Genomic DNA, 24,023 nt, shown 5'->3' with positions numbered 1-24,023 from the left:
CGGTCGCAACAGTTCGCAGTGAGAAAGCTGCAGCTGGAGTAAAAAATCTACTAGAGCAGCAGCAAAATCAACTTGAGCGGCAGCACCCCCTGGTGCCGTTTGCGCTGAATATTCAGTGCAGAATGAGCTCCCAGTGCTACAAATCACCATGAGCAGTGCAATGGCCGATTTACGCATATTCACGGAAGTCCGCAGAATCTAGGGGAGCTTTCATGTAACTCTGCAGAATTCTGTGGACTGTACTCCGTGAGATCCACCCACCCTTTTTTCTCACTACCTAACTCTACACGCTATCCCAAAAACTATAACAGCACTTTCCACTGAGTTCTTTCTTAAAGTATATGACCATGTCACAGGGAAAAATAATTTTTCATAGATTTAAAAGTACCTATGGTTTAGAGTTATACACAAAAATTATTGCTGCTACCCATTGTCGTTTCTTCATATTGAATACTGAAAGAATGTAAAGTTGAGCTGTTCCGCTACAGTAAATGACCTTGAAAACAATAAAATAAAATATTTACTGACCTGTGGGAAGAGCCATGGAATTTGATATGGATTTAGTACATTTCCAAACTGAGGAAAGATCTGAAAAGCAAGCAAAGGGAATGTAAACAACTTTTCTCATCTACATCAATACAACAGAGAAGTATCAATGGTGCAATTTAATTATTGAAACTCAAAATACTTACTTTGGTTCAAAATGAGTGGTACAGCGATGTTTGTACGTTTTTAATTACCCATGTTGCAGAGGACCAATCAGTACCACCCTACAAAGGGTAATTTGTCACAAAAGTCAGTGCATCAAATCTGTTTCCAAGAAACGCACAAAAAATTAGTTTTGCGTAGTCTGGATAAAGTCAGATTTTCTTTTGGAAAAGCTATTGGCCGGATTCACAAACCTTTTTCCTTGAGCTTTATCTTTGAGTAGTTGTTTCATACTTGAGACATACTTACCCACTAATAAAATGTTTTTGAATCATGTGAGTGATTTTTTGGCATCCTTATAGAGTTGAGAGGAAACTGAAAGTCCTTGAATTTCTGGAGGAAGCTCTAAATTCACAGACTGGAGAACATACTGCTTGTGGATGTTACTCCTTTGGAAATTCATGAGCAAGTCATATCTACTTTTGGAATTAGACACAACTACTGACAGACAAGCTTTGTGAACTGAACCCTGACTGTACAAAATCGACCAAGAAACCCTTTTATGTTCAATGTACAAAGAACAAAAACAGGGCAGAACATATCTTACCCCCTTACCCACTTCTAGCTTTATCTGTTTCAAACACAGTCATAATGATTTTGGGGCATATTTACAAAATATTGGCGTAGGGCAGTGGAGCAAGACCTTTTGCTGAGCTCCCCTACACCAATGCGAAAGGGCAGGAATGCACTGTATTTATGAAATATGGTGCATTCTGTCCTTTCACCCAGAGCTGATACACAATTTGGTGCCTAGCGCCAATGGAGGCACCATTCCACCATGGTGCACGGGTGTCTGCATTGCACGGAGGATTGTTTTTGTGCAGGAAGGGCACCCTTCCCACACAAAAACAATCCATGGAGACGTTTTCCTCTTTCTATGTGTGTTGCAGAATGCAGGACACATCAAGGAAGAAACTAGGAGAAATAAAGATATTTCTGCTTGTTGCACCTCACCTGGGGTGGTGTATGGTTTTTGATGCATTTCCAGGTTTACATGTTCTTGTAAATCTGGGAATGTGTCTAAACCCATTGGTGTAGCATGGGAAAACCCAGCGCAACTCTCATGGAATGCCCATCCCCTAGGACGCAGAGTAAGGCAATGCAGTGACTTGCGGTGCTTTGCCTTATTCCATATCTATGAGGCCATGAAAAGCAATGCAAAGTGGCTTTGCGTGGCCTCATAGATGTCTGCAGTCTGAGCCACCAGAGTGTCATAAAAAGTGATGCTCCGGCAGCGCACGCGGCTTGTCCCTCACTGCCATAAAGTAGTAACCTCATAGATTGATTATAAGTGGGTGAATTGAAACCAAAATTAATCAAACTTGTTTGGTTGAGGTGAATGTTAACTGGATAGGCAGTCCCAGATGATACCCAACCAAACACTATTGACACATTATTGTTTAAGTGTAATTGCTACATATTTGTGGTGATGTAGCCAGAACATAAATGTGCAGGTTGTGGTTAGATTTAGAATACAATATATATTTTTTAAAATGCTCTCCAGTTTAACATAATAAAGATTCCTAAGCAACTAGTACAGAGACTCCAACTGGCTAAAAAGGCAGCTTATACTCTATATGCATATTACTGTTGTAAGCACTAAGGACATAATGATGGAAACGAGTGAGTCGATCCGATTTGATTTATTGTTTGCATGTTCACTAAGCCTTATTTGATGGCCTATTTCCAGTGGAAGTTTGAAGCTGGCATAGTTCACTTGCTTCTCCTGGTGAGTGATACTCTTCTGAAGGCATTGTAGCTTTCCTTAACCTACCATCAGGCTTCATGTGGCCACTCAGCAGTTTTTTGTTTTTCTAAAACAAACTTCGAAAACAAGAGATTGTTTTTTTGAATATCAGCAAACTAATGACCCTGACCCCTTGGACGTTTTCTCAGATGGCTGGGGGTCATTTTTTATCTTTAATGTTTTTCACGCTTTTCCTGTTTTTTTTTTCTGGGGTCGCACTGTCCCAAACAGGGAAATATATCTCAGAATGAGATTGATCAACCAGTTTCTGTGGGGTGTATCTCGAATGAGACAAATGGACCAGTGTCAGTGGGGCCCTTGGTCTAAATTTTCCACTCCTCAGGTGCTGGTGCTTATAAATGCCTCAAGGAGCATGGACTTTTGCATATACCTCTGCCAGTGAACCCTGGAATAAATACCTTGAGAGCCATTAGGGCACCACTAGACAGTTTTATGCATAGATCCCTCCCTTTGATAACAAGTGCTCCCTTGATAGTCAAGGTTGAGCCCTCTTACAGACAGAAAGTAGCTGGGCAAGGACTCGATGATGAAGCATACCTCTAGGATTCTTAGTGGGTGAGTCCTTTTATAACAGCAAGTGGCAGGTTTGGAGACGATGAACAGTATTGGAAGGGAGTTCCCTCTCTTATGTGATGACAGAACTGCTCGGTGCGTTATCAAAGTTTGGCTTGCTTCATCAAAAATAGGTTGGCAATTGGAAAGACCCATTGTTCTATTATTTGTAGTATATTTGCATCAATCATATCTTAAGGTCCATTCTATTATTATGTTGGGCAAAAATCTTTCTGTGTGTACGGCCTGTTATGGGTGATTTGTCTTACTAAATAGGTGGACATCACATTTGTTTTTAATAAATCACTAAAAAGTCAAGACAAATATCGTGTGTAAGAGAAGGTGAAAAGAGTGGGTAATTTGAACATATTGGAAACACTGGCAACTCAGACCTTTGTTTAAAAATGCAAACCTTTCCAAATACTTCTGTTTACCATCCAGGATTAACTAAGCACATATGAATACAATGTTACATACCACAAACGTGTTCTGTATGATTGTAATTACTAGATTAATCTTCTTACACTGGAAAAGGTAATACATATGTACACCTACCCAGGCCAGTTTCAACCTAGGGAAACTTGAGGTTTAATATTTAAATCCCAAGTACAATATGTTAGGGTACACCAATGATGCTCTGGATCTCTGTTAGGGTCCCTGGAAAAGCCTAGAAAAAAGAGAGAAGCTGTCTTCTACCTATCTGTGGGAACATAAAAGCAAGCATTAAGAAAAGGGTATTTTAAGTGCTTCACTGTGGCCCACAGGAGTGGCACTTTATTGAGGACCTCATACTCTGTCTGTGGATCCAGAGTAGTGGCCTTCGGCTTTGTTCCTGTATACTACTCTGTGACTTGCAATAATCTACGACAGGGACTACTTTGTCTTATCTATTATCCCAGGATACATTAATTGTTAGTGCATCATCTTCCCCCAATGAGCCTGAATCAAATTTGGGTATAAGAGCTTGGTGTATCTATTGAGGTTGCTTTCTATATGCTAATAAGCTGAGTCACAGAAGAGTAATAACATGTTTCAGTGAGATTAGTGCGTTTTCCTTTCAGGGATTGCCAAATACTGAGTACCTGCACTGCTTGATTAGTTGTTTTTTATGTCTTTATTTATAGGTATTGGATCCATACAGCATTTTGACACGACAGTAATAGTGAACGTGAGCAAAATGGAGCAAACATAGATGCAGTATAACAGAAGAAGGCAGAAGCCCAGTGGGTATCATTTTGTCACCAGTCCACAGTGATTGAGGGTTGAACAACACGAAGCAAAAAAAAAAAAAAAAAACATGGCATGTACTGGCCCTTCAAGGTAGTACTCTGTGCTGTGTCGAATGGCAGAGATCTAGAGTCTGACCGCTCTCCCGCATAAGCATGTGCTTGGATGTGGGGAGGTGAGGGGAAACAGAAGGGGTTGTGGTAGCCATCTGTGATATGGTCCTGCAGGGTGTCCGGTGCCGTACGGGCCGTGGACCACTCCAGAGTCTGTGGACCTGGGGGACGCATTCATGTATGAAAGAGGGGAAGTCATATTGTGGAGCTGGGGTTGTGGTGCGTGAAAATGAAGGAGGGGAGGAGTCAATACGCTGCATGGGGTCCAGAGTATGGAATGTGTATCCACCTTGCATTTAAGTATGATCATTCAGAAACAGTGCCCAGACTCAGAAGAACATTTTGACTTTGTTTTGCAGTTTTGATAATTTTCTCATAGGAAATGTTCTTGAACATTTCAGCAATCCATTCTTCATGAGTGGGTTTATGTGGGGGGGAGCACCAGGGGCATAGGCTCAGTAGTTTGGACAAAGTAAATGCAATGGAAATGGTGGTGGTCATGGTAAGTCAAGGCGGGATGTTAGATCAGTCAGTCTTAGGGTGGTCTTTCCCAAACGTTTTGCTCTCACCCCTCCTATTTTGCTAATTCCTTTATGATGGCTTTAGGACCCTGTGCACTTTATCATTGCTAACTAGTAATGAAGTGCTTGTACTCTCTCTCTAAAGCATGGTACATTTGGCCTACACCTAATTGGTACATTTAATTCATTAGTAAGTCTGTAATAAATGGTCCTATATGTACTCAGGGTCTGTAGATTTAATGCTACTAGTGGACCTGCAGCAGTCATTGTGCCATCCACTAAAGTGCCACTACAGCCTGTAGTGCAGTTATGAACTGCCATTTCGACCTGGTAAAATATACATTTTTTCAGGTCTAAACCTTCTTTTCTCATATGTATTAGTCATCCTTAAATTAGGCCCTGAATGGTCTTAGTGCAGGGCAAAAGTAGGACATGTGGGTTTAGATTTTAAATGTCCTGACAATGAAAAACTCCTAAAGTTGTTTATCACTATTGTAACGCCTATCTCTCCCATAGACTAACACTGGTTTGCCTTATTGCATTTAATATTACATTTAATAGGTGCAAACTTTACATTGGGAGCAGGTAGAGAAATACTTTGTAATTTAAAACCCCTATTAATGGTAAAGTCGGATTTTAAGTTACAGTTCTAAAACTTTCACTTTTAGAGAGTTGGCATGCTTGTGCCCAAATCAACTGTGCATTTCTGCCAGTAGCCTGAGCCACATGACTCTGCTGTTGTGGGTTGTGTATTGCTGCCAGACAGTGAGACAAAGGTAGCCGAGGTGTGGATAGGATGGGCCATCCAGACCCAGCCCATCTTACACTTCAAAATGCTTTGCCTCCAGCACACACACAAGAACCTGACTCTAGGCCTACACTTGATATTGTTACCCTAGACAGTCTGGAGCCAGGCTCAGGATGGAGGAAGCGGAGACAAAAGGGGCATCCACCACCCAACTGCTGGCACTGGGGCTAAATGGGCACCCTCAGGCCTCAAATCAGAGCACTTCTTAAAGTGTGGAAGACTCAGAAGAAGGGCTGTTCTGCTGTTAGAAGGACTGTCATGCTGTTCTGTTGCCTTAGGAAGGAAGACTGGACCTGATTTCTTGAACTCTGGACCCCAGAGTGACTCTAATGGCCAACTTTAGGGGCACAAAAAGCTCCAGAGATCTGCCCTGCAACTGCCCAGCTTACCAGAATTAACTAGACCTACCTGAGCCTTGTTTCTGGCCTGAACATTTAACTTTGTCCCTGTCCAGCACAATCAGATTACCACAGTGGTGCTTTGGCTTTTTGGCACCTGAAAATTTAGGAACTCAGGTCTCCAGGTCTACTGATTGTATTTTTGTAATGGTGGTGTCATTTTATTTATTAAAAATGACTTCATTTTTCTTCATTGATTTGGGGGTTTTCTTGTGTTGTGTTTTCTCTTTATTGGGGTCTTTACACAGTGCCTGTAAGTTACACCTCACTGCTTTTGTGCCAAGCTAACAGAGGGTTAAGCACAGGTTCATTTACTGTCTGATTGGCTTTCACCCTGACAAGAAGTGGGGTTGTCGCCTGAGTGGGGCAGTTATGAAGGTTTTCATTAATGACAGAGTTGATAATCAAGCAGGCTCCAATGGTCTGGGTCCCTACATCTAACCTAAATGGACACTAGATTGTAGCTTAGTCTCAAGTACACCTAACTGGTCTAATGCTCTAGACTGGAAGTCTGAGGTCAATTGTGAGTACCGACCCCTCCAGATGGAAGCAATATCAGAAAGCACATTTCATACAATGCTGTTATTAAGCTGAGCAGTAGTGGTCACAGTGGGGGCATAAGAACCTATACCCTTGATCATGGCCTGGGTGGAGACTGACTCGCCCTGGCAAACTATTGGGCTGTGGCTGACTCACACAGTTTTCTGAACCTTCAACAACTTGTTCAATTTCTTGCCATTTGTCTTTGAAAGTGGCTACCTAAAGAAATTGTACTGTCATTCCTAACATGTTCTGGACCTCTGCCAAAGCAGCGGGGTCAACAAAGACCATAACAATAAAAGTCAGTGCAGCATCAGACTTGCTCTGCTGCCTTGACTGGCTGGGACTTAAATAGCAGCAGGGCCTGTGCCTGTCTGAGTCCAAGAACATAGTTAATATGTTGGAGGGAAGCGCCAACATTGTTTCCAAGTCTTGGCAGTTGAACAGCAACCCACTACCAACCTGTGTCTGTGCTTTCGTGGAAGTGCAAAAATTCAACCCAGTTGGTGCAGAGTTTACCTCCTCAACTGAATATCTGGAAATGGCATTCCTTCTGCACTTCCCAGAATGCATTTTGCACTGCCTATTTTCAGGAGGTTAGTGACAAATTCCAGTACCTTATCTGGTGGTAAACTGACATGGGTGGCACATATTTTTAGGTTTTTATATTACATATAACACAGGCCTAGCTGCATCTTAAGATGGCCACTGTGCATGTTTTGACCACATCTAAATGCAAAAGAGAAGCACAGGGTCTAGAAGAAAAAAATATGTGCTCAGTTGCCATGTTTTCTAAGGCGCAACTTAACAGACCAGAAAAAGGAAACTTTCCATTCCCTGGAGCTCTTTTATAAATACAGCAACTGAAACGTGGCTACCAGAAGAATGTGCCTTGTAGTTCCTTCTTGAAGGAAGGAGAGGACTTAATATAGCAGTAAGATTAGGTCTACTACCTATAATATGAATACAAATATTGGTTCCTGTCCTGTGTAATACAACAGGAACTGAGCGCAAGCTGGCCAATCTTCTCGCTTTAAAACATAGTGTACAAGAAAAGTATATAAGAGACCAGTAATTGTGGATGACCTTAGGCCATATGCCATGAAAATGTATGCGGAGGGCATTGCATGACTTAACATAAGCACACCAAAGCAGTGATACTGTTAATCAGCTAGTTATAGGTTAGGTAGGGATTAGACCAACCTATTAATAAATATGATTTTGATATATCTAACCTTTGTCCTTTTTTTTTTACATATTACCTGCTGAGCCATTTATATTTTTTTACGACCGTCTGTACCTTACTTGAAGAATAATATTATTTAATAAATAATTGCATAAGATAAGATGGGGATCCGAGTGGGGCTTTATTGTTTCACCTGCAGATAAATGTTTCCTTTTGTGGCTTAGAATATTTACAACATGCGACCCCAATAATTTGTTGTAACAAACTATGTTCCCCCAGCCAGATCTTTGAATCTTGAAAACAAAAACTAGGAGAGGGAGAAGAGGAGAGATATGGGCCATTGTTCTCATGAGTACCATCCAATCTCTGTCAGCTGCATGATTACAAACATGCAGATTTTCACAATCAATTAAAAGTAACCCTAATGACAGATGCAACACTAGTGGTTGCCAATTATCTATGTGTGCAGGTTTCAAGGTGTGCAGCCAATTTAGCAAAAACTTTGCACATCATATTTGTATACATATGAAAAGCTACTAGAGTTCATTTACATGGGGAGACCGGTAGGCGCCTCCCTTGGATGTAGTTATTGCAGTAGAAAAAATATACTGTCACCAGCCAGTGCGTGTACAGAAAGTCTACATTGTCTACAGGGTGACAAGCATAGAGCAGTGAATGTCTCTTTCCGGGCACATCAGAGGGAGGACCATTATATTTAATGAGAGGGATCCCTGAGCATAAGGGACTCCACAAAGTATTGCAAAAATACAAGAAGACAGGAATCCTCTTTCTAAAATGCAGGACACATAGAGGAAAAATAAGAAACAAAAGTATTTCTCCTCGATACGCCTCACCTGGGCAGGTGTAGCATTTTGATGCATTCCCAGGTCTACCACTAATGGTAAATGTGATAATGCTCCAGAACCCATGGGGGGATGTGTGGGAACCCCAAGCTCCACCCATGGAACGCCTCCCTGCCACTGAGTTCACAGAGCCACGTTACTTGCTATTCCTGCTCTTCATGGTGCTGCCTTCATGACCACCAAGAGCAGCAAGAGCAGGACAGGGGTGCCAAGTGGCAAACCAGAGGTAGCAGTTATTTTCTGTGATTGCAGTAAATGCATAATGCATTTATTCCAGAATGCAACTTAGAAGTGATGCCTGTTCGTTCCGGAAGCGGATATCCAAGCAGATAGATTTCAGTACTGTACAATTAATTGCTAAAGAAGTGCAATCTGAGTTTCCAAAAAAATATAGGCTTAAAACGGCATGTCAGAAATGTGAATATCTATGTCTTATTAGTGTGACCTCTCAAAGCTCTTTTTTTATTTATCTGTAACACTTTCTACTTACTTTGATATGTGCTTTTGCGCTCTTTTGGGTGAAATTATGGGGTAAAAGAGGGTGCTGATATTTGATTTATTTTGGGGCTCTTAATAGGTTCTACTGTTTCCACAAATGTACACAAATGATCATGAATATTACAACTCTGTAAATCATTGTGCTAGCTTTAGTGCACTATATTCCGCAACAGGTATGAGGCAGTTCAATCTTTGTATGGATTTATTAACTTACTTGGGATTGCATGATGTCTGTTGGTAGTTGGCCTGGTTGTGGTTTCTTCGCTGGTGCACTAAGTGTAGGCAGTTTGGCCTGGTGCTGTACTGGAATAGATGGTTGCTTCAGGTGCTGTGTTGGTTGTGTGTTTATAACTGGTGTATTAGCCTGTGGAACCATTGGTGTTTGTCCAGGTTTCTGCTGAGTCTGTGGAGGCCAAAGCTGTGCTTGATGCTGAGGCCACGAGGGCTGTTGCTGTTGATACAACTGTAAGTACAGGGGGCTATATCCATATATGGCAGCCATTTGTGGTACCTGAAAGAGAATATACATTGTCTTCAGTAAAACAAGGGTAGATACTAAGAGAGTTATACCGCATCCATTATCCATCTTCCTTTCATCAAACATCTACTCGTTAGGAGTCCATTCATTTCCACAAACTTTGTATTGTCACCTTTAAGAATCTTTCTTCAGCTCAGTTTTAGATGACCTTCCTCTTTCTTCTCGTTAATCCTACCCCCCTCTGCCCAACAATCCCTTTACTTCTGACCCTTACTCTAGCACACACTCACATGTACACATTCAGATCTCATTGCAACTCTTCACTGTTTTTTCTATCATGGGGTCTGTTGTGAAGGAAAACCTTTAAAGGGGAAAGGGTGCTGATTGTGAGTAAAAATCTGAATTTGAAGAGCCACCTGAAATTCTAGCATGCACATAAGACTAGCTCATAGTTCAGGCCAAAGTGTTCATTGCAGAGAAGCCATTCATGCCAATAGTGCACAAAATAAAGAAATCCTTACATATTTCTGTTAGACCATCCCACATTCTCCACTCTCTTTCACCCTGAAGTCTTGCCCTCTTTGGTTTGTGCTGTTGAATATTTCAACTTCTGAAACTTCATAAGAATCAAAAATGCATTACCTACACTGCTATTTAACATCTTATTCACACTTTCTTGTTTGATGCTGAGACTACTGCTCCTCTCTTTTCATCAAACACCCTCTCCATGTTCTTACTCCCTTCAAATCTATCCACAATACAATGGTCATTACTTCTCTTTTATCTTCTGAGTGTTTCCACAAGTTTTCCCCTGCCTCCTCCATTACCAGATGGTTCCCCATAACTCTTCATTTCAAATTCTAATTTCTCTGCTTCTTCTTTCCAGTGTATTTTGTAAGAGCCCGTGAGGACTTGACCTGTTTTGTGGCACCTCTTCATCTACCCTCTATTAATCTCTTTCCATGGGTTCTCTTTCAATCAATCAACATTTGCTGCTGTGAGATATATCTTTAAGATGTGATAATCTAAAAGATAAATTTAGCCTACAAGAACCTATTTGAAAACACAGGGCCTGATTTAAACCTTGATGTCCCATCCGCCGATTTCAAAATCCCATTGGATATCATGGGATTTAGATTTCGGGTGGACGGGACATCTATCATCGGTGTAACCCGTCTGCTAAATTGTGACAGAGTAACCTGTCACCAAGTTCTGAATCAGGCCCATAGTCATGGTCAAAACTAGTAGAAACAATGACTTTTTATGCTTTAATGTGTGCTCGCTTTTTTTAAGCTCTTGATGAAGTTTTCAACTTACACCACATTCAGCTAGATTTTTAGGTTTGGGGCTTCCATTTTGATGAACAAACCTATATCTACTATTTGTAACTGGGATGAGTATACCAATGCAATTTTTTTTACTATTTCCTAGGAGTGGGTCCAGGCCATGGGATGCTATACACTTCGTGTGGCAGATTGCCTCTCGACACTGAACATCAACTGAACCAGGGCAAAGAAGAATGCTTTTACCTCCTCACTTTTACTTGAATATCCAGCTCTTCTTGGTACCCGCATCTGAAAAAGAAAAAAGGGGGTCTTTAAGTGAGTATTTTTACAACGCAAGTAAAGCTCTGTGGTGGCCTGCAGTGTCAAACTTACTGGCAGAACTAGAGATGTGTCACCAAGAAGGCAGACAAGAAGAATTAATTGGCTCACTCTGGACATCAGGGGGCTCTGAAAGAAGAAACATGGTAAAGAGAGCATTACTAACATATGTGATCAGAACAGGAAATTGTTTTCAAAAGGTATTGGGCCCTCCCAGATTAAGGGCCTGATTTAGAGTTTGGGGAAAGGAGGTTACTCTGTCACAAATGTGACGGATATCCCATCCGTTGTATTAAGATTCCATTATATCCTGTGGAAATAGTAATAAAGCAGATGAGCTCTCCATCACGTTTGCTATGGAGTAACCCTTCCGCCAAACTCTAAATCAGGCCAATAGTCATAACTGTGACCAATATCCCTCCATCTTATTACATCTGCATTATATCTTATGTCACTTGTACTAAAGTGAAGGGGAAATCCATCACATTTGGGAGTAACTCGTCAACCAAACTCTAAATCGGGTCTGATGTTAAGTCACCTCACAATCTGAAAAGCACACATGTGGTAACCTGGACAGAATCAAAACCCCACCAGTTCATTTATTTGTTAATTATAGATCTTTGTAATTAATTTCTTAATATTTAGTATGTGATACTGTTTATACCCAACTCAGTCTATCATTGATATTCCTTCTGCTCTAATCTAGATAGGCCTATCTTTTTATGTGCTGAGTAAAGTTACCACTAAATCTGAGTTTGTGAATAGCAAAGAAAACTAGAAACCTACACAAAAGCAGATTTTTATCTTTGTGAATCAGGCCCTTGGTACTGCTAGACTCCATAAATCTACAAGAAGGAAGATGTTCTATTAAGAATTTCCTGAATGCTCTAGGAACATATGATGCAGAGTAGAGCGGGGTGTTAACATGCTGTCTGCACTGATAAGAGTCTTGTATTTCACAAAGTAGCCACGTGCAGGAGTCTGGGTATCCGTCAGAGAAGGAGAAGGAGTGATTCAAGACCCTAAGATTAAGTGATGCAATTGGTTTGCAAAGTACTTACCATATTTACTGGGAGAAGAGGTATGACTAGTACCACAACATGCCCCTTATTCATCAAGTGATTCAGTGAGCCCCACTGGAGTACAAAGAGCAACACATCTGTCTGGATGGCAAGTTTCTTTCCTATAACAGAGACAACATTTGATATAGTTTAAGTTCTACAAGAATGAAAAACATGCAAGTTAAATCACAAACTTTACTGAGGTCTCTACTTCAACCCACCCAATTTATGTAGCTGTTCTTAACCTTCAACTCTAAATGATACAATGGCTTCCATGTGCCATACTATTCTTCTTTTTCCCTATGGTGTGGACCAAGAGTGAAGCAACCTCTGCTGAAAAGCAGGGGTGGGCTTCCCCGGGATGAGTGTGGGTAATAACAGCATGCAATACCTCATGCGCTATGCTTTCAGTTGCCAACACATTTTATTTATTTCACAGCGGTTATACCAATCCAGGAACAGCTTATCATTTTATTCCAATTACATCACACATGCTCACTATGTTTCAAACACTTTAATGGGGGTTGTGGTTTCATATAGAAATGATCTGTAGTCCCAAAACCTAAACAATTTCATATAGGTAGTAAGCATCCACATCACATTAGCTGCCTCTAGAAATATGGAATATATTGTAGTGGGATAAGGGATTTTCCCTAGTGGCCTGAGTCGTTTTTCATGCCGAGACACAGGCCACTGACCCAGCTCCTAGTCACTACAATGCGTGTATTGGAAGAGGCAGCTTAAAATTACCACTGATCTTTCTTGACCTACAACTAGTATATACTGCTAATTCTGGGCTCAACACTCATCAAGGACTTTGTGTGGGACTACTGGAGCCCTGACCCCAGTATAGCATTGCTATTCACTGCTTTCCCCTGAAGTATGAGGTACTGTCACTTATTAATCTGAGCAACCCCGTCATTCAGTGTGGTAGGACTGCCCAACTATGTGAAGAACTGCCAGCAGCTCATTGTGGGCCAAATGCCCAGCCATCCAACCCTTATCTTTATCCTCTGGGTCATTTCCCTGGCTCTGGAGGCCTTGCACATTGAACTCCAATGAGAGAAGCACCCCTAAAGGAGCTGAGCATCAGCCTCCAAGGAGGATTCCTCCTCTATTGCACTTCAACACGTCAGGTTCATCGTCACAGTGGAGTCTGGTTCTGGCAGACTTCACGCACTCTCATAATCCACCTGGGAAATCACATTCTCATCGGATGCATGATGGCATGCTGTTTCTGTGTAATTCATTTATCCTTAAGGGAATACTACAGTTTTCCCACTTCCACTAAGCTATTTAAAGCACTGCTGTTTCATGGGCCATTATGACACACGTCACCTAAATCACCTCCAAACGTTATTCACTTCTGTGACCTATTTACAGTACTACTCAGAATACCCACTCTGAGGAGGGGCCATACATTTACACAAATACATTTAAATCAAAGCTGTTTGCATACGATGTAATGGAAAACCATGTCTGTGTCTTTTTAGACAGATTTCACATTTGTTCCAGTTATATAATTAGCCTTACACTCAAATTTGCACATGTTTGCATTATGATTGTATATTTAATGTATTTATTGTACATTTGGGTTGGAATTACACAGTAGTCTGTTGATGCTGGCAATCCAGTTTCACAGTGAAGCAGAGTAGGTATTGTGGATTACAAGTTTTCTCCTCATTTCAGACCAGGCAGGCATCCCCCACACTTCATTTCACCAAGATGGGCCAAAACATACATTGTTAAACAGAAATATAATTCATTTTAATATTGCAATTCCTTCACTTGTTGGTTTTTCCTGGGGAGCCAGGGTTTTTTTGCTGTCTTTTTCAAGGCATGTTGCTGTACCCACCTGTATTGGAATATTCTATTCGATTCTACCTGTTTTTTGTAGAGTGCATGCCTACCCCCAGCGCTAACTCACCCACAATTGACAGAGACAGCACAAGCAACCTATCTAGAGCACAAATGTTTTCAGCAGCTTCCTGAATTTTGCTTCTGACTATTGGGATTTCAAGGCTGTGGGAAGGCAATTCTACAGTTTAGTACACACTAGAAACATTTCTTGCTCTTCTAATTATGGGGACTTCCAAAAGTCCCTGAGATTGTGAATGAATGTGGAAGCATATGATAAGATCAATTTTGTGATAATCGGAGGTCCTTCACTATGAATTTTCTTGTGGCTATGCATAGAGCTTTAAATTGAATCCTCTTTTGAACAGGCAGCCTATGTAAGGCTGCCAAAGCCAGAACAGCTGGCTGATATTTGGGTAGTTTGAGTAGAGTTCTGGTAGCAGCATTGTGGACTACCTGTAGTCTTTTAATAACACACTTAGGAATTACCATAATCTACCCTTGAACAAATCAGACTGTGCACCACAACTCTCTTAGTAGGTGGAGGAAGCCATCAAAGATATTTTTTCAGAAATATAAGGATACCAAAGCACAATCCTGAAAGTTTGCGGGCCTGGGTTTCCATTCTACGTTTATCATCAATTCCGAAACCCAGGTTTTTAAAGGCCTGTGTTGGTTTGGGACGATCTCTTAATTGAACTGGCCAATCCATTTCTATCCATTTAGAGGGGTTGTTTCACATAATCATGACCTCTGTCTTTCCGCCATTAAGTTTAAGGGAGCTGACCATCATTTATTCAGTAACCCTTGTTACGCACTGGCTGAGCTGAGGCAGAGTAGGGTTGAGGATACGATAGATGCCATAATGATTTCCGTGTTGTCTCAGGCCGAAATGAGCTGACAATCTCAGCAAGGGAGCTGACATAAATGTTCAAAAGTGTGGGGCTCTGGGAAGATTCCTGGGCACCCCACAGGTAAGGGGATAAACTGCAGAGGAAAGGACTTTCTCAAATACCAGAAAGCTTCTGTCAGCCAGAAAGGCTGACAGTCATTTTAAAGCATGGTCCTCAATTCCCACTTCCTTCAGCCTCTGTATAAAAGTAGTGTGAGAAACTGTATCAAATGTCACCCTTAGGCCTAGCATGATCAAGATGGCAGTACTGCCGCTGTCTAGAATCCTCCTAAACTCCTCAGCTGCAGCAAGTAAGGCAGTCTCAGTACTACTCCCTTGCCTAAAACCAGTTTGCGTGGGGTCCAGAATATTATGGGCTTCTACGTAAGCTGAAAGATGTTTATTGACATGCTTTTCTAGAGGCTTGCTTGCCACTGGGAGAATAGAAATGGGTCTATAATTTTCTAGTAAAGAAGGGTTGGCCATTGGCTTCTTTGAAGAGAGGTTTATCCACTGCCTGCTTCCAGACCATGGGAATCATACCACTCTCCAACGAGAGATTAAAGACATCCATGAATGGGATATTAAGGGTAGTCCCACCTTTTAAAAGCACATCTGGAGGAACAGAGTCTATTGGGGATCATGACTTGATGATTTAAGGACTGCCTTCAGGGATTCAAGATCCAGTGGCAGAAATGAAGTTAAAGTGGGACCATTTCATAATTGTCTCCAATCTTCTCTTGCTATGCCTGATACTGCAGGTGATACTGGAAGTGTATTAAGAATATCCAGAAGTTCATTTTGAAAGAATTCCCCAAGCCTATTGCACCTCTCTGTTGATGAAGGACATTCCAAAATACTGTAAGGGGAATTAATTATTCAGCTCACTATCTTAAATAGTACTTTTGTGGAATTCAGTGAGGTGTCCATTTTTCCCTTAAAAAAGTTATTCTGGCTTCTTTTAACAAACACTTGTATTTTTTTAGAGATATTCTGTATCTGATTTTGCTTGGACCATCAAATTTCTTTCTACATTCTCTTTACATTTTCTTAGTATCCCTTTTCATTTTTCAAAGTTCCACAGAGTGCTATGGGCTCTCTTTTTTGTTTGATTTACTTTGACAACTTTACAAGGGACAAGCGTATGAAAACATTTGTTCATCCAGCTTTCTAACATGTTATACCTTTCAGTGGCGACCTATCATGATGAGTGCAGAATCAGTGAACACCTTGACCCAATCCTTGCTATCCAGCCTAGGCTAGGGTCTTCTAGGCTTTTGTTGTGAAGGCCGCTTTGAGCTACTCTTAGTCCCTTTGAGCGTAATCAGGACTTTATAATGGTCTGACCTGGGAATGGGGATAGCATCATCAGTTCAGAGATTTGGGAGGTTATAAAATACTGGATCTAATAAGTGACCATGACTATGAGTTGGGCCATTAACAATTTTCTTTAATTGTAGAGCCTCGAGGTCCTGGCCTACCCTAATGTCTAACTCGCATTTTGCATTATCCAAATTAATATTCAAGTCCCCAAAAGGGTAAAATTTGCTTTTGTTAAGCAGCATTCTGCCACTATATCAGTGAGTGATAAGGCAAACTGGAATGCCGATCCCAGGGGCCCTATACTGCAAAAGACCAGAAAAAGTGCAGGTTGGCTAGAGTTCTATGGAAAATTGTAGGCTCTTACAGCCTGTCATGTCGACAGGAGTGAATGTTCCTTTCCATTCTTCTTTAAGGATTACAGCCACCCCTCCCCTACCTTTTATCTTCCTGGTTAAGGTTAGCCAACTTATATCCCCGCGTGCAAGGTTCATTACCACATAAGGCACAGAGGGGGTTATTACAACTTTGGAGGAGGTGTTAATCCGTCCCAAAAGTGACGGTAAAGTGACAGATATACCACCAGCCGTATTACGAGTCCATTATATCCTATGGAACTCGTAATACGGCTGGTGGTATATCCGTCACTTTTGGGACGGATTAACACCTCCTCCAAAGTTGTAATAACCCCCAGAATCCTCTGTTAGCCAGGTCTCGGTCAAAAACACAACATCAGGGCTATGATCATCTAAAAACATGTGCATCTCTGTGCTGTGCATTGAAAGGGACCTACAGTTCAGAAAACACATATAGACTGTATGGCTGTGATTCAGACTCTGATATTGCTTAGATTTAGAGCTCAGTATGTGAAGAAAACCAAGATTCATTTTACAGACCTTACATGTGCACAGTAGATTAGCCAGGTATACATACTACTTACATAGGTCTCTGGAAGTCCTATTAAGTCTATATAGGTCTTCTGCTGAGTATATTAACCTCGCCTTTCCTTCAGGCAGCATCTCTGGCCCCGACTGGATGCAGATTAGCACAGATGGGGTTGCCTTTGGTGCACCGGCGGCACACCCGCTGCGTGTGTCCACGCTGTGTCGTGATTAAATAGCCGGATTGCACTTAGCAAGATTCTTAGGAACGACTAGACCACCCTCCACAATGGTGGATGTTAATGGCAATAGGGGTTGGCTCTAAACACGGCCACATCACCTATGGCTTTACCTTGCTCCTGCAATCATGAACGTGGGATTAAAAACAATTATTATAAAATGTGCCAAAACAATATAAAATGCCCCCCAAAGATTAAAATACCAGAAAGTGCTTGTGCTGCTTTGGCTTGTTGTGGATCTCACATGTAGTGGAAATGAACATTTGGTATCAGTGAGAAATTGATCAAGAAATAGGATGCATTTTCTACTGCTCCAGGAGTTCACACCAGAACCTCAAAAATTATGGGTTAATGCTTTATTACCTCTATTTAGACAAAAATAACTGAGCAAGTAACACATACTTTCAGCGACTACAAGATAATCAAAGGGATCCAAACAGAAGAGGAGGCAGGCCTCTTTCCTTACGAGACCTTCTGTTGTAATCCCCCTGATTAATTAATTCCATGTCACTTCAAACAAAAGGGGTGCTAGCAGTTTCCTTCATGATGTTTTAATAAACATGGTTTTCGTATCCATGGCTACTTCCCCTTGCAAAAACAATTTTAGTTCCTAAACAAGTGGAACTGTGATAGGTTAGAAAGTTGCCCAAACTTCTGCTAATATTTACATTATTATTTCTAAACAAAGTATATTTTACAAAGGAAAATTCTACATTTGATTTGATATAATTGATACTTATACTCTGCCTTTGGAATCAGGCATGGAGATTAACAGCACCCTTTAACATTCTTCAATTACTCAAAGAGGTAATACCAAGCATAGCATTTAAGATAATTGTAGGGAATCCAAGAGTGTATTATCTGGATTAAGAAATAAGTTATTTAAACCTGTTTATGAAAAACCTGCTCATTGCATCATGTATGGAGACCCTATAAATCATCATCATCTGAGGGCAATAACTGAGTGCTTGTTTTACAGTGTAATGAGGAAAAATAAAATTAACAAAAACAAATCAGATCGATGAATGTAAAGAGTTAGGGCTTGATATAGAACTTGCCGGATGGAATACTCTGTCACAAACGTGACAGACATTCTGTCTGCCGTATTACGATCCTTAAAGGACATAATGGAGTCATAATACTGCGGACAGGACATCCATCACATTTGTGATGGAGTATTCCGCTCCACCAAGTTCTAAATCAGGCCCTCAGTCATGGAGAGGCATGCCATTGTTAACAATGAAACTACAAGAGTAATGAAAATAGGTTTCTACATTTTAACAAATATTCCACAGCATTCCAGAAAATTAAGAAACAGTTATATAAAATATGACAAATAATACAACTTCATCCAACAATAAAACAGTAGGTTACAGAAGAAATCAAGACTGAAACAATCAATATATTGCCCTAGCCTCTAGGACCCAAAGTCTACCTTTTAGTTATAAATTTACGTATATGTTCTTAAGCTACACTGCACACATGCCTGCTCTGTTAGAATGTGCTGAGAATGAGGAAATAAAGTTTTATATAGTGTGTTATATGTTAAGAAACAAAGCCAAGGTTGCTAAATGGAATAAAGGGTAGCAAATAAAAATGATACAGCACCACCAAGGAGCAGTGAACTGTAGTGTCTAAGAGTATGAATGGGACACACAACCAATTGCCTGAAAGCCCAAGCCTCTCCTCTTTGTTCCCCACCTATTGTCCTTGTTCAAGGTTGAAATATAATGGCACATGCATAATTCAAATGTTAGACCTCACAATCCCATATCATCAGTAGTAATATGAGCAGAACCATCCCAGTTCTCAAATCCACTTCCGGATGATTGATGGAGTATTAACAAAAGGAGATGGTCAGATGCAACTGCAATGTCAAAAAGAGACTATTGGGTTGAATCACTTGGACACAATTGTACCCTGAAGCTCGAATGAGGTGAAAAGTGTAATGTGGTATTTATATGTCATCTCTGGAGAATTGATTGGCCGTGGCCCTGCAGAGATCCATCCTAATCCTTGGGTCAACTAGTACCAAAGTCTACAGTCCATCTTTGCAGGGCATCAGGTGGTTTCTTTTTCCAGCCGGACATTCTTTCTGCCATTATCGCCTCCCAGGTACAGGGTTCTCTCAACTGTCTCTCCCTTGTGCAGGTGTTTTCCAGTGGGGTTCGGAAGTTCTAGATGGCAGAAACCCATGGACAATCCTAGGTTACCATATCATCCTTTCATCCCTGTCCCAACCCTCCTGCACAGCATTCTGGGATAATCCATCATGGCTACTTCATGTTTTCTCTGGAAAGCACTTTTCTGAGTGCCTCAGCTTCGCCCCTAGCTGACATCACTGTCAGATCCCTTCCCGCTAAAACTTCAAAGGCGAGCTCCTACCCTGTTGGACATTACTCCCACGCCCCTTTCCTCTCCCAGGAAATGGGTCAATCACTGATAATTGCTCCCTTTGTATGAGGAAGCCTTTATTCTTACCCCCGCTAGGGAACAGAGTAATTGATAATTAATTGATAATGTATATGCATAATACAATGAAAGCACTACAGATAGCCCAACAGTCCAATCTATGAATGTCCACTGATATTATATTATAAGGCCTTACCCAGGTCAGCACCAATCCTTGAACACTCCCTTCTGTGTCAGTCTGCCTGTATGCAATTTCCACGCTGCACACAACGATAGTCTCACACTTGCAACCCGCAAACATGCACATGTGTTTGCACACAGGTTCACGTGTAACCAGCCCAGTGACTCTTACACTATTTCAGCCACAGCATCCTTATCTTAAAAGATGAGCACAGGCATTAAACACCCTCAGTTCAGTTACTGTGAGCTCCATGAGTGAAACCTAGGTAGTCAAACTCACCCACAGGTAAAGGTTCAAACACCAGATAGATAAAAGTGAAAACTCCTAATGGGCTAAAGGGATGGAATCAATTTGCTACAACACTGCTGATGTTACAGAAAATGAATGGGATTAAGTTTTTTTTTTATATACATAAAAAATACCTCATTAAGCAAAGCTATATGGTATTGCTTGTAGACACCAGAGCAGGAGTGTTTTTTAATTTATGTAAAAGTAGAGATCAAATCAAGTTGATTTTGCAACAAAGGTGCCTATATCCTACTCAGTTAATCACATAGCATTGTAATCATAACATCAATCTTTATAAGTGCACAATTCACAATATAGAAAATTCCTGATAATATAAAAAAGACGTAAATTCCATTAAAGATTCAACTCCGACCATTCAAATGACTGAAACATACTTTCAGACTTTTCAACATTCAATCACAGTTTAAAGCTTCTGGATGATTGAACAAAAGGAGCTTGCAGAAAACCAATTAAATACATAAACAGGAAGTCCTATGACTTAAGTTTGTTTAGTTATTTTGGATGATCCTCTTTGTACATCTAAACAATAGAGGAAGATAATTTACAAACCATAGAGCATACGATGTCCAACAGGAGTTGAAGACATATTTCCTCCAAGGACTAATGGCTGGATATCAGAAGACCAGATCAGCAATTTTCATGACTATGTCATACAGCTTCTTCCATTCCATTTTTAATGCTTAAATGGAATGCATGAAAGAGGATCACTCCATTATGCCTAGACATTTCTTTTGTCCTAGGTACTGTGGAAATACAGAATAATGGGGGTCATTTAGAGGTTGGCCATTGGAAAACCTTTGAATGACCCCGGGCTAATAGTCAATATACATCAGAATGGTCCTTCTGGCACAGTTTTCCCTGTGCAGGACCACCAAGAAAAGCCTAGTAATAGAAAACAGTGATGTAGCCGGACCTTTAGTAACGTCCCTCATGACAAAGTGATCATCTATATGTGACAATCTATGGATTATGTTAATTAAAGTGCTAATAGTTTGACCATAGAATGATGCACTGAGAAGCCATTTTAATGTGCATTTGTGTATACTAATGAGTTGAATATAGGTGGTATTGAAGTTTAAGTACATTTTTTGAAGGATTAAACTGATATTATGTTGTAGTCTAGAGTCTAAACTAATAGTCTGCATTGAAATTATATTTAATTTCTAAAGATTAATGCTTTAAATGCGCGTGTAAAAATATAGAAATACAGTTCTGCTATATACTGACTGAAATATTAACAAAGGTATTTAGTTTAAAGTTACTGTAATAAGAATGCTAGAGAAGCTTTAGTAACACAGAATTTATAGTTTGCATAATAAAATGTGTTTTATTTGAATGTATTAAGGTGCTGTTTTGATTCACTTGCATTACCCTTATTGAGGCCTGCTAGGCCCTGTATTTTGTGTCTGTGCAGAAAATGTAAAGTCATCTTGTTAACATGTAATTTTCTTTCGGGCTTTGTTCCCATGAGAAGACTAGTTTGGTAATAGATGTATGTTGCTTTACGCATAGCGAGTTTGTAAGAATCTGACCTTGGATATAGAACATCCTGGACTGTGGACCAAGAATTTAAAGATTTGTTTCAATCTTTTGCAGAGTTACACGGATGGACACTGTTCCCATGGCAGACTTGGGAAAACATGGAGATGTTTCATGTTGTAGTGATATGATCGATTGCTATTGGATGATGCCCTTCAATGTCAAATGAACTGTTGCTTTGACGAATGAGATTGCCATATGAACTTTAATATGTCAATACCCAGCAGGACTTGGATCAGATCCCATCAGATGAGAATTCCTGGAGCTCTGAGAAAAATCCTTTGCCCCTCATGCTGTGCCCCTTGGGGAGAGATTTTTCTCTCTGTCTTTGCCCCTTTGAAATGCCTTGCTGAGACTTCCTTCCTAGCCCTTACAGAAGCCTCTTGAATGAGCTTCTGAGGTGTTGACACTTTTCTTTTTTTTTAATTTACTTTTGTTGACCTTAGTTAGTAACCTGTTGCCCGAGGTTTCCTTTTTCCAAATTCTTTTCGTCCTCTTTGTTCTTTTTGACTCTTGCCCACATGTGTTCCATCCCACACATTATTCCCTAACTGGCTAAACTGATGGGTTTCCATGTGCCCAGCTGAATTGAATTAGATGATTTAAACTGCCTTAGTGCTTGGTAAAACTGTGCAACATTTGTTGTCTACACATCAAGTTATCTTATTGATGTTTTGTATTGTCTTTGTTGAGTGCCTAATTCTTCTAATGTTAGTTGGCCTGAACTTATTTTGTTGTCTTGGTCAACCCTTGATGAGTCTGTATCTTTATAACATTGTCTTGCAAATGGTCTACATGACTCTAAGCTTAAGTTTGTAATAAACCCCCTCAATGTTATTACTGACTGGAGTTTTTCTGTGTGTGGCCACATTGGTCATACTATGTAATTTCATTGGCTTGTATTGAAATTTTGTTGTATAGTTCTACCACATCCTATGCAGGGTCCAAAGATCTGTTGACCTCAATGTGCATTGATTCCTGTGAAGGATGAAAATAATCCAACAGCAGGAAACAAATGACCCCTCTCACCTTCTGTATGAACATGCTGCAAATGGAACAAGGTGACTATGATAATGGGCAAGGTCAGAAAACGTAAGAAAAGGAGTTTAGAAAGCACCAGTCAGATTAATCTTTGGACTCATATGTTAGAAATTGTCTAGATATGGGATAACACTGGAGTTAACTTTTTCATCTTTGGTGCAACTGATTGGGCAGACGCTACCCAAATGCTGACCTCCATGCCTCTATATCTCACTCCTTAAGGTTCTTTTTCATCCCAGGTTTCTCCCCTGGTATTTTTGAAATGTTATCTCCCAGTTTCTTCACACCTTTTATGTTTTTCCTTTCTCTTCCTCTGGATCGAAGCCCATTTATTAAAAATCAGTCCCATTCTCCAAATATGTGTGCCAGTGGACCCCACCTGCTCAAGTGAAGCACTGAGATATGGCTAAGGAGCAGTGCAATCATTGAGGTTTGTGACATCAGGAGCGTTCCCACTATCGTGCAATGCCCCCTTTCAGCTCCCTTTTTATTTAAAAAAAAGGAAAAAAGCTAACAAGCTTTGCTGGCTTCACACTTTAATTATCTGTCAAAGCTTTTTTTGTAATACACAAAATTGTGAATTGTTTATATATTACTATGTACATTGTTATTGAGATGGTGCAGCAACGCTGTTCTTATTCTGTCGGTTTAGGAAGTTTGTGTACTGCTCTGAAAAGTGTGGCACTTCGTTGTGTGTTAGTGGTACTCTGCTGCTGAACATATAGTATTTTTATTTTTCTGTGTGGGATGGAAGCAGTGCTAAATTTGTGCTTGTTGTTTCCGGTGCTGAGCACCGGCACTTATTTTTGAGGGCCGGCGCTTATTATTCTGCCCCAAGCATTTGCTGCGAGCAAAAGACACAAGTGGGAAAGACGGAGGAAGAGAAAAAAAAAGAAGCGTCACAATTTGAGAAAGCTGAAAGCTACAAGAGTAAGTTGAAGGGGCATGGAATGGCTTTAAGTAGATTGAAGAGGCCCGAGATGACTTCTGGATCACGCTGCCTCAGTATTCAGTGTTCCCATATTTA

At 40.6% G+C, this 24,023-nt stretch overlaps 1 long non-coding RNA gene across 2 annotated transcripts in view; it reads left to right on the top strand.

Moving 5' to 3' along the window:
* The window catches only part of LOC138287115 (uncharacterized), a 116,788-nt gene extending 93,996 nt beyond the window's left edge, over positions 1-22,792 (top strand). The window contains exons 4-6 of one of the 2 annotated variants that reach the window (XR_011202171.1): positions 4,153-4,251; positions 11,092-11,261; positions 22,013-22,792. This is a non-coding gene — a long non-coding RNA (uncharacterized lncRNA). The remainder of the gene's footprint in view (positions 1-4,152; positions 4,252-11,091; positions 11,262-22,012) is intronic. The other variant, XR_011202170.1, reaches the window with a different exon arrangement.
* The last annotated feature ends 1,231 nt before the right edge of the window (positions 22,793-24,023 follow it).

Source organism: Pleurodeles waltl, chromosome 1_1, assembly GCF_031143425.1.
Source record: "Pleurodeles waltl isolate 20211129_DDA chromosome 1_1, aPleWal1.hap1.20221129, whole genome shotgun sequence".
Classification (NCBI taxonomy): domain Eukaryota; kingdom Metazoa; phylum Chordata; class Amphibia; order Caudata; family Salamandridae; genus Pleurodeles; species Pleurodeles waltl.
This window is presented reverse-complemented; position numbering and strand designations above follow the sequence as displayed.